Source organism: Haliotis cracherodii, unplaced genomic scaffold (genome assembly GCF_022045235.1).
Source record: "Haliotis cracherodii isolate W230 unplaced genomic scaffold, xgHalCrac1.p SCAF_3, whole genome shotgun sequence".
NCBI lineage: Eukaryota > Metazoa > Mollusca > Gastropoda > Lepetellida > Haliotidae > Haliotis > Haliotis cracherodii.
In genome coordinates this window covers 37,399,446-37,412,103 of record NW_027266286.1, presented here as the reverse complement: position 1 = coordinate 37,412,103, position 12,658 = coordinate 37,399,446, and positions in this window count along the sequence as shown.

Genomic DNA, 12,658 nt, shown 5'->3' with positions numbered 1-12,658 from the left:
CGTATATACATACGTACTCACGCACTCACTCACGCACGCACACAATCAATCATTTTAATATTCTCCCGCACATACTAAACAAACACGCAAACACATTCAGATATCCCCCACCCCGTCACTCGAGACATACACGCACGCACACATACACACAGACACTCAACCTCACTCACAAATACACCCATACCCAAACTCATGCATCTACACACAATCCATATCCTTTCTTCTGACCGTACCAACTTTCATATCCCCTCCCCACACACACCCATAACCCATAACCTCACACACTCAATTACACTTTTCATATAAAATTCAAATTCAATAATTAAGTTGTTTTACACCTTGCAGCCTTTTGTAATACATTTTCTGAACACATCTCGCCAATTCTAGCTGGATACATTCAGTGTTCATCAACCACTTCTATTTATCTAACGTGGACAGTTCACAGAAACCACTGAAATGATTATTGCATGTATCAAATAAACATTTCCTTAAAACATTGTAGAATTTGCACACCACAACAAAGTGAACTTCATCTTCGATTAACTGTTCCTGACATAGTTGACAAAGTCTATTTACCAAAGGAGTCACAGGCTTGGTATACCTGCCACTTTCTATAGCCAGTGGAAGGTTTCCACAATGTAATTTATTTCCATTACAATTGCCTTTGTAATTAAATATATCCGAGAACCACTTTTGTATGTCTCTTGTATCCAACACTTCAAGGCATGCTTTGAGAAATGAGGCACGTTTAGCCTTGACACAAAAGTTTGAAACGTCCATATTTCCATGAATACCTATTTTTTTCACAAATTCACACACCCTATAATCCCAGGAGGATTTTCTTTCAAATGACCATTTATGGACTATGGCACACACAGATGTTTCACAGGAGGTGATAATTTTATGGAAACTTCGAAGAACTTCAATTTTAATTTTAGTATCTTGGCTTCTCCATCCCATCTCTCCTCTGACGGCAACATTAGAGGAATTCTTTCTCACTCCCAAGAAGAATCTGGAGGCTTTATTCTGAATATAACTTATTTCTTTGTACATATTTATGCCCCACACACTTGCACTATAGTTAAGAACTGGTTGCACATAACTATCAAATAATTTGGTGAACACTGCATGGCTTAAACCTCCCAAATGGTTGAACTTACTGAAAATAACTCCAAGTGCCCTGTTTGCCGCTTTACATATTTCTTTAACTGTTTTCCTGTAGTCACAAAGTTCGTTGATTACTTACTTACTTACTTACTTTGGAGATTTAACGTGCGCTTTCCGACTGATGCGTATTTCGCACACGGGCCCGGCCAGGCCATTTAATGTGTTTCCGAAAGGGGCGAGGGTGGTCTGTGCAACCCAAGAGGGGGCTTTAGGGGTTGCTTATATAGAATTTGGGAATTTTGAGATTTGGAATAGATGCCGATGGGGTTGGGGAGGAGAACTAAGGGAGCTGGGTATGGTGGATGATTGTTTGTTTATGTGATTTTGATTTGGTAGGTTATTATGGTTTTAGATGCGTTTTATTAGTTCCGTTTTTATTAAGAATACGCCTAAGGCCTTGAAGTTTTCTAGTTTATTTTGTGGGTTTAGTATTGCTTCTAGAGTGAGAGCCTTGTTTAGATTGAGGGTGGTTTGTAATGCGGTTCGATGTGTTAGGTAGTGTGTGCAGTGTGCGTGTTCTGGGGTTTCTGGTTGTTTGCAGTGTGGGCAGTTACCTGTAGTGTGTTTTTTATATTTTTTAGGTGGTTATTTAGGTTGGTGTGTCCTGTTTGGAGTTTAGTGATTACTCTGTCGATTTTTTTTGATGGATGGAGAATTTTTGGTTTGGTTAGTGGTTTGCTGAGCACTCTTTTGATTTTGCTATTTGAGTTTAGATATAGGTTATGCCATTTTTTGGTGATTTTTTGCTTGTTTACACTTTTAATTTCTTTTTTTGAGATGGGTAAGTTTAAGCTTATTTCTGGGATTTTAAGGGATAGTTTAGCTGCTTTATCGGCGTTTTCATTACCGTATATTCCTACGTGGGCGGGTATCCACAAGAAGGTTATTTGTTTGCCTGCTTTTGTTAGGTCGTTGGAGCTTTTAAGTATTTGATTTATTAATTTAGGTCGGTTTTTGGTATTTTTGTTTTGGAGGGCTTGTAGTCAATCAAAGAAGTTTATTGTACAAAAGGCCACCGGCCCATATACAAGAAAGAGTTACGCATGTAGATACAATTACATTTGTTACACATTGGGATATACACGTTGTTTGATTAATTCATTTCTTTTGGCTAATGCATGCTTAATATAAAGAGAAAGATTTAATATATTTGATTCGTTCTTTGTCGTCAGCATAACTACAAAGGCGTTTATCGGTGACATTGCTATTAAATAATCTTTTATATATTTCTTTTGGAGATCATTGTAAAATGGACAGACAAACACAAAATGAATTTCATTTTCTATCTCTAGCTTACACAATGGACAAATTCTTTTCACTTTTTCAATGGACAGTTTTCTTCCTTCATTTACAAATAGGTCTAGCAAACCAAGTCGATATTTAATTAACTGTTTTCTTAAGTTTTCCGTAGTGAGTACTGATAAATATATTTCTGGTTGAAGTAAAGTCTTGAAAGTTTTGTAATATTCATAACGCGAACTATCCTCTAAAGTGGAGTGCCATTCTTGGTAGAACATATTTATAGTCCACTTAGGGAGTCAGTAAGTATTAGGATTTTTTGGTTGTTTTTGGATTCTTGATTGTGGAGGGCTGAGGCCATGCCCATTAGTTCGGCCGTGAATATTGATTGGTTATTTGGGAGTCGGAAGGATTGTGTGGTTTTAGTTGGTTGTGTGGTATGGACTCCGAAACCTGTGTGTTTGGAGGTCGGATCTGAGGATCCGTCCGTGTAAATGTGACACCAATTTGGCCAATTTTTGTGTATGTATGCTAGTGTGGTAGTTTTAGCTATGTTTGGGTCGGTTTGTTTATTTATTTGGCTAGCTAGTGTTGTGTCTATTTTGGGTATTTTAAGTTTAGGGGTGCAGATATTTGATTGTTTGCAGTTTGTTGCAGTTCGTTGATCCACATTCCTAGATATTTATATTCTGTACAATAATCAATATTGACATTTCCACATTTGAACTGAATATCACATCTAGGTGTTGATGCTGTTCTACAGTGCATGATGTTTGTTTTGTCTCTATTCACTGTTAGCTTCCATTTGGTGGACCACTGATGTAAACAATCGAGTAGCTTTTGTAAGTTATCTTCATTAGGTGCGATGAGAACAATATCATCCGCACACATTAGGAATGAGATGTTGAAAGAATCTATGATAACTGAAGTACTGGCTTCCATACCATCAGCACTAATTAGTGTAAAGTGTTGGCTTCTATTGTCTATTGCTAATCACCTATCAGCACCACCTGTTAGTTTCTACCCCTTGTTATCTTATTAATGTCGTTGTCCTTACATGATCATATAGATGCTCTCTGCCTCATGGCCTCAGTCGATGGTCGTTCGTCAGTCGTCAGTGCACGTCCACAGTTGTTCGTTGGTACACAGTCGTTATCACTATGACTTACCCTACAAGGAACATCAACAACGCTCTACCCAGGGATCTAGTTGGAGTACTCCTCCCCGGGATTGCCTAAAAGTCGGGCCAAGAAAAGTCGGGCCGGGCCAACGGGTAATACTAAAAATGGATTGCAGAATAATAAAACGAAACGCGCATATCTAGGCAGATCTCAAATGTCCACAAACGTATAGTTATGCTCATTTAATTGAGTTTGAATAAAAATGCACCTTCAACAATGTAATAAACTGATGATTATGACTACATACCGTGCGTCTCGTAGAAAAGTCAGTGTCTTGACTGTGTGTATTCTTTGATTAGAATGCTTCTCACCGGCCTTAGCGTGTAGGGGTGTGATGTCCTGGGCAGGAAACGACAGTGTTTTGACAACTCTTCTTTCATTAATTAACGTGTTGGGCATCCCTAATTAACCTTTACTAATTCGTGTTAAACCAACACAGGATGTTTTCTGGAAGTGGATATTCGCGAATGTCAAAGGACTGACACGACAGGTGTTAATAACTGTCCAAGCACTTCTAAAGTTCCTAACATTCTTTATATCTAAAGACTAGTATTATATCTAATTATATACCACTTTATTGTCTCATATTTCAGTAGTTAAAGAAAACACAGAGCTCAAAGTGAAGCCTTTTTCACTCTACATTCTCAACATAGTCTCTATCAGAAGTGTTTGGCATGTGTTGGGTCCCACTTGGCCCCCGCTGTCAAAATGCACTTTAAACACACAAATGTATCATCAAATGTCTTTAAATCTATAGACTAGCATTATATCTACCTATATACCACTTTATAATGTCACGGTACATCGTATTTAAAGAAAACAAGGGGCTCAAAGTGAAGCCCTTTTCACTCTACATTCTCAACATAGTCTCTATAAAAAGTGTTTGGCTTGTGTTGGGTCCGCGTCATCTGCAGTTTGTACTCCAAGCTAGCAACACCTCTCCAGCCTACCAAGCCATCCAAGCGCTCCAGCCACCAAGCCAAGTCTCCCAAGCCAGCACAGTATCCACTGCTAGCCAGCCCAACTTACTTACTTATATTGGAGATTTAACGTGCGCTTTCCGACTGCAAGCGTATGTCGCACACGGGCCCGGCCAGGCCATTTAATGTGTTTCCAAAAAGGGGAAAAGTGAGTTTGTGCAACCCAGGAGGGGGCTTTAGGGGTTACTTATATAGTAATTTTGAAATTTTGAGATTTGGAAAGAATGCCAAGAGTGGGTGGGGGACGAACTAAGGGAGCTGTGTGTGTTGGGTGGTTATCAAATAAGGTAGTTTTGGTTTTAATATTTTATTTGGGGTTTAAATGCGACTATTTAGTCCTGTTTTTATTAAGTATATGCCTAAGGCTTTGAATTTTTCTAATTTATTTTGTGGGTTTAGGATTGATTCTAGTGTAAGTCCGGTTTTAAGATTTAGGGTGGTCTGTAGTGTTGTTCGGTGTGTTTGGTAGTGTGTGCAGTGAATGAGTACGTGTTCTGGTGTTTCTTGTTGTTTGCAATGTGGGCAGTTTCCTGTTGTGTGTAGTTTAGCTATTTTACGGTGATTATTTAGTTTGGTGTGGCCTGTTTGTAGTTTGGTAATTATTCTGTCGATTTGTTTGGATGGGTGTAGTATTTTGGGTTTATTTAAGGGTTTTTTGAGTACTTTCCTGATTTGGCTATTTGAGTTTTGGTATATATTTTGCCATTTTTTGTTAATTTTTTGTTTAGTGACACTTTTGATTTCTGATTTTGAGCTGGGTAAGTTTAAGCTTATTTCTGGGAGTTTAAGGGATAATTTTGCTGCTTTATCTGCCTTTTCATTTCCAAAGATTCCTACGTGGGCGGGGATCCAAATGAACTCTATTTGTTTACCTACCTTAGTTAAGTTGTTTGAGCTATTGAGTATTTGATTTATTAGTTTGGGGCGGTTTTTAGTGTTTTTATTTTTGAGGGCTTGTAGTCCACTGAGAGAGTCGGTTAGGATGAGGATTTTTTGGTGTTTTTTAGATTGCTGATTGTGTAGTGCTGAGGCCATGCCCATTAGTTCGGCCGTGAATATGGATTGGTTGTTTGGGAGTCGGTAAGATTGTGTGTCTTTGGTTGGTTGTGCGATGTGGACTCCGAAACCTGTGTGTTTTGAGATCGGATCTGAGGATCCGTCTGTGTATATGTGACACCAATTTGGCCAATGTTCATGTATGTATGCTAGTGTGGTGGTTTTAGCGATGTTAGGATCGGTCTGTTTATTTAGTGTATCGGCTAGTGTTGTGTCTATTTTTGGTATTTTAAGTTTTGGAGTGAAGATATTGGATGATTTATTGTTTTGTTTAAGATTATTTATTTTGTGTTCGTTTAGGTAATTGGTTATTCTTTGGGAAATTGGAGTAAGTAGTGGATGTTTCCGGGCTAGGGCGCCAGCCCAAGAGCAACCCTCGGTAATTATCACAACACACCCACACAACTTAGTTAAATTTACTCACACCCAAGCCCGCTAAAAACCAAAACCCTCAAATCTCTTAGCTAAATAAACAAAAACCCCAAACACCCTAAACCAACCCTAAAACCGTAAAAAACAGTTAAACACAGCTCACCTAGCCACCCATACTCCACACAAACACCCTCCTTAAATACCTCTCACTCACTACTACTCAGCAAAACTCACGCACCACACCCACTCACCCAACTCCACACCAACATGTCCGACGCACGTATCACCACCCAGGCAGACATCCACCAAACCGACACACCAACACCAGCGGAAGCACACAACACTTCCGACCGGGCACCTGACACCCTCAAACCTCACGATTTCGGTTCAGAATCCACAGTCGCCTCACCTACCGAGACCACCGAATCGCCCACACAAACAATCAACCTTAAGAAAAGGAAATTGGACTCTTCCAACTCCACACCCACACCACCTACCTTCCCTGCATCCATAATCACATTCGCCCTTTACTTCTGCGCAGCCGGCCCCATAAACACCCTAACTAAAGTCCTCACCGCCAACAAAGTAGGAATATGGTTTAAAAAGCAAAAAATCTATTTCGACAAAATTAAAGAAGCACATAAAGGTCTTCAGATAATATTCCCAGATCAAGACTCCCTCAACGCAGCCCAAAAAATATACTCAAATATTCCGATACACAGTAACCCACCAAACCCCAAAGTGGCCGCTCTACACTAGAGGAGTAATTAGGGTTAACCCTAGGGAAATTGAAGAAGATCTACTAATGTACGCAAATGAAGCTAATGAAAACACAGACACTTTCCCCCAACCTAAAATCACCAACACTAGGAGAATCACTTCAAATAGGAACGGAAAAACCTCAAACACCCCAATCGTCATTATAAACTTTAAAAAAACCCAGCAAAATATCCAGAAGCCCCTAAATTCATCTCCTTTGGCGCAGCCACCAAACTAGAAGTCAAACCCTACATCAAACAGGTTAAACAATGCTCAAACTGCCTTCAGTACAATCATACAGCTAACCGATGCAAATTCCAAAAGACTAAATGTAGAAAATGCGCTCAAACGGACTGCCCAGGGACCTGCGCACCCTGGTGCATACACAGTAGAAACACAGAACACTCCTCACTCTCAAACAAATGCCCCCACAGACACACCCTCACACAACAGGCCAACAGACACATCAGTATAGACACGGCCAAACAGCAAACAAGAAAACAAACACAGCATCCAAAACAACCACTACTACCCACACCGCAACCAAACAACACCCCACATCTAGTCTCCGCATGGGATGGCATCCTGCAAGGAGTACACCCAGCAATCCACCACACACACAACCCTCAAACCACCACCACACCCAACACAATCAAAACATCCACACCCGCACGCAAAACAAACCACATCTCACCCGCCACTACCCACCCCATCACCATACAGCACTCAGCCACCAGGGCAACAACAATCATACCCGAGCAAGCACAACCCGAAAACCCAAACAGTAACCAAACCATGGACACACCCAGCACGCACACGCAAACACAACCAGACACTCAAACAACCCCCATGGAGAGTGAGGAAATAAACCAAAATAACACAGACGAATGCCAATTCGAAATTGATGAGGACATAAATGAAATTACTCGCTCAGCCCCTAAAAAAAACAAAAACCACAAACGGAAACCCCAAATACTCCCAAATTCCAAACTAAATAACATAACTATCTTACTGGCTTACATGCTTAAACAAATCAACCCAACAGCCAGCACAAAAGCCCTACATAAAGTAGCATACAAACTAAGACTTACCAATCAAAACTACGAATCCTTCCAAACATGCTTTATAGCAGCAACCTCTAATTAAAAACAAAAAACAAGCTAAAAATCCAATCTCCAAACGCTCAAAACCCAAATAATGACAGGTCTAAATATATTCCAGTGGAACGCTGACGGGCTTAACTCTCACAGCCATGAACTTAAAGCAAAATTTAAACTAAACAAAGGACCGCATGTAGCATGCATCCAGGAAACTAAATTCTCAAATAAATCAAAATTTACCCTAGCAAACTATAACATAGTCAGAACAGATCGACCCAAATCCCAAATCACTAGAGCATCAGGAGGTTTAATCATACTAATTAGAGAAGATATCAACTATGAAGAAATCAAAATAAACACTCCAAACCTAGAAGCGAACGGTATCCAAATCACATTAAATAACAATAAAATAAACATCATAAATATCTTCCATTGGCAACAACAACAAATCCAACCCGAGGATCTAAACATACTACAACAAATAGGCAACAAATCAACAATATTCCTAGGAGACTTTAACGCCCTCCACCCCACCTGGGGCACGGGTGATAAACTAGATAACCACGGCAAACTAATCTCTGAATGGATAGAGGCAAACGATCTCGTACTACTCGCACAGCAGTTCTTGCACAAAGTACCCAATGGGAAGTTCACGACGCCCCACTAGGAAGTGACCACTTCCCAATAAACATAACCATAGGCAATACTAACGTCCCCAACCAAACAGAAAACTCAGAACCTAAATTCAACTATAACCAGGCCAACTGGGATAAATTCCAAGAAATCTGCAACCAAGCTAATCTACAAGAGCTAGAGAATAGTGATTTAGAAATCTACTGCAAAAACTTAACAGAATACATAATTAACGCAGCTAAAACTTCAATCCCCTTTAAAAAATAAAATAAAACAGGAACGAAATGGAAATAGAACAAACTAGACGAAAACGTAAAACAACCTTCAATAGAGCCAAACGCAACCATAACCATATACCGGTAGCTCACCAACTAAACCACGAGGTCCAAAACCTAGTCAAAATAGCCAAAACCAGAGACTGGAATTTTTTTTGCGAAGGATTAAATAACCGTACAGATGCCAGAACGGTCTGGCGTAAAATCCACGCCATTAGAGGCCTAAAACGTCATAAAAAAAACACCTAACATAAACAACTCAACCAACCCCAGCGAAAAAGCAAACAACCTAGCAAATCACTTCTCAGCCATAAGCAGTAACACTAACTTCAGTGATAAATTCCAACAAAAGCTCTAAGCAGAAGCCAAACCTACCAAAGAACCAAATAATGATAACCTCGAAATTAACCATCCCTACTCAGTGGAAGAACTAAACTACTACTCCAAAATAGGAAAAAAGGGAACCGCCCCAGGAGTAGACCTAACATCCTACCAAATAATAAAAAAACTTCCCCCCAAACTACTCCATGCACTACTAAAACTGTATAACCTAATCTATCAAAACGGTCAGGTACCAACCCCTTGGAAACAGGCCGTAGTCATCCCAATCCCTAAACCCCGACAAACCAAAAAAACAGGCAAACTCTTATAGACCAATATCCCTAACCTCAAACCTATGCAAAGTAATGGAATCTATGGCCAAAAATAGACTACAACCCTACCTAACTCTAATTAACATCATAAACCCAGACCAAAGCGTGTTCACTCCTGGCCGCTCAACCTTAGACAATCTCGCCCGACTAGAACAGGACATCAAAACAGGACAACTCATCAAACAATACACAACAGGCATCTTTTTGGACTTCTCAAAGGCATTCGACATGGTTTGGCATAACGGACTAATACAAAAACTTAAAAAAATAGGACTAAAAGGACAAATCGTAAACTACATCCAGGACTTTCTAAAAGATCGCAAAATAACAGTGGGTATAGACCAGGCTCTATCGGACCAGTGTCCCCTAGAAAATGGCACTCCCCAGGGCCGTTTTCTTAGCCCCACACTCTTTAACATAATGATAAATGATCTCTTTGAGGGCCTATCCCCTAAAATAAACACGCCTAATATACGAAAACGCCGATCAAGCCGCTAAACAATCCCTCAAAATCCCCGAAATAAGCTTAAAGCTACCCATATCAAAATCAGAGATCAAAAGTATCAACAAACGAAAAATCACCCAAAGATGGCATAACCTCTATCAAAAATCAAATACCCAAATCCAAAAAGTCCTGAAAAACCCTAACCAAACCCCAAATCCTTCACCCATCCAAAAAAATCGATAGAATAATCACTAAACTCCAAACAGGACACACCAAACTAAATAGCCACCTCCTAAAAATTTAAAAACACGCAACCGGAAAGTGCCCACACTGCAAAAACCTAGAAACCCCAGAACACGCACTCATACACTGCATCCACTACCAAACCCACCGAGCAATACTACAAACAAACCTAAATCTAAAAAAGGCTCTTACCCTAGAAGCAATCCTAAACCCACAAAATAACATAGAACAATTTAAAGCCCTAGGCGTATACTTAACCAAAACAGACCTAATTAATCGCATCTAATAACAATCCAACCACCCAAAACACCACATAAACCAACAAATACACCCTAACAAACTCCCTTAGTCCACCCACCACTCCCCCCTGGCATTTATTCAATATCTCAAAATTTCCAAATTCTATATAAGCAACCAGTAAACTCCCCCTCTGGATTGCAAATCCTTTCGTATCCCTTTCGAAGCTACACTAAATGGCCCTGCCGGGCCCGTGTGCGAAATACGCTTCAGTCGGAAAGCGCACGTAAAATCTCCAAGTGTAAGTAAGTAAGTTGGGTCCGACTTGGCCCGGGCTGTCAAAATCAACTTTAAATACATATAAGTATCATCAAATGTGTTTATATCTATAGATCAGTGTTATATCTACCTATATACCACTTTATAATGTCACGGTACATCGTATTTAAAGAAAACAAGGGGCTCAAAGTGAAGCCCTTTTCCCTCTACATTCTCAACATAGTCTCTATCAGAAGTGTTCTTCAAATCATACTAAATGATTAATAAGGGAGGGAATATATGGATGTCAACTTCTTTATTATGAGGAACACAACGTTTCGTAGTATATGCTTACTCCTTCATCAGGTGAATGAATGCCATGAGCCAGAGAGCATATATATGTACATGTGAGGACATGTAAGGACAACACCTTCCTTTCCTAGACGGGTCCCATCTATGAACATCAGTGTACCACAAGCCCACACACACAGACCAGTACATCCACTACAACTCCTGCCACCATCCCCAGATAAAACAAGCCATCATCGCCACCCTCACCCGACGTACCAATTCCATTTGCCACCCTGATGCCCTCAGCACTGAACTGGACCATCTGAAGGAAACCTTCACCTCCCTCATCAGCTATCTGCCCACCTAGTCTCCAAAAGCATCCGCAAGGCCCTCAGAAACTCCGATCCCCGGCCCAAACCAGCTCCATCGCCCATCAGAATCATCATACCCTACCAAGGCCCTGACACTCATCAGATTTCCCGCCTCATCAAGAACAAAGCCTGCATAGATGTCACCATCTCTAGCGGCAAGTCCATCAAGACCCATCAACAAGCCAATGGCAGAGGCACAAGCAGTGTAAGTCCCAACCCCCGAGGATGTATATACAATATCCCATGCAACTGTGGCCACCATGCAGTACATTGGAGAAACCCTCAGATCCCTCAACACCAGACTCAAAGAACATCGGACCCCTGTTAACAAACTCGACCTGAAATCTGCTATTTCCAAACACATCCTGAATAGCCCAAACCATAACATAATGTGAGAAGCCACCAAAGTCCTGTCTATCAACAACAACAATTGGCGACAAAGAAAACTACAAGAAACCATTGACGTCAGGAGACACTAGCCAGTCATGAACCGTGACCAGGGAACCTATCTGCCTTTGCTTGGGACTTATTGCTTTGACCTTTATCGGTGCTAGTTACCTAGCTGGCTTCCATTTGCCTATTGCTATGTCCCTTCTTTCACCTTTCAGTGCAAATTACCCCCCGGCCTCCCAACTGCCCAGTGTTCATTGCCTATATATATATATATATATATATATATATATATATATATATATATATATATATATATATATATATATATATATAATATAGTTTATTACAGTGTCATGTGTTACAAAGCAATACAACATTTAGCGCATACTTAAAATACAAACACCAGGCCTCAATGGGCCGAAATGACACCTTAAGGTATTACAAATATTAAAATACAATTAGATATAAAAAGTAATCATGCACATTCTTAATATCTACATATACACATATTCACTAACACAATCATATAATGCATCCATGCATACACACGTATATACATACGTACTCACGCACTCACTCACGCACGCACACAATCAATCATTTTAATATTCTCCCGCACATACTAAACAAACACGCAAACACATTCAGATATCCCCCACCCCGTCACTCGAGACATACACGCACGCACACATACACACAGACACTCAACCTCACTCACAAATACACCCATACCCAAACTCATGCATCTACACACAATCCATATCCTTTCTTCTGACCGTACCAACTTTCATATCCCCTCCCCACACACACCCATAACCCATAACCTCACACACTCAATTACACTTTTCATATAAAATTCAAATTCAATAATTAAGTTGTTTTACACCTTGCAGCCTTTTGTAATACATTTTCTGAACACATCTCGCCAATTCTAGCTGGATACATTCAGTGTTCATCAACCACTTCTATTTATCTAACGTGGACAGTTCACAGAAACCACTGAAA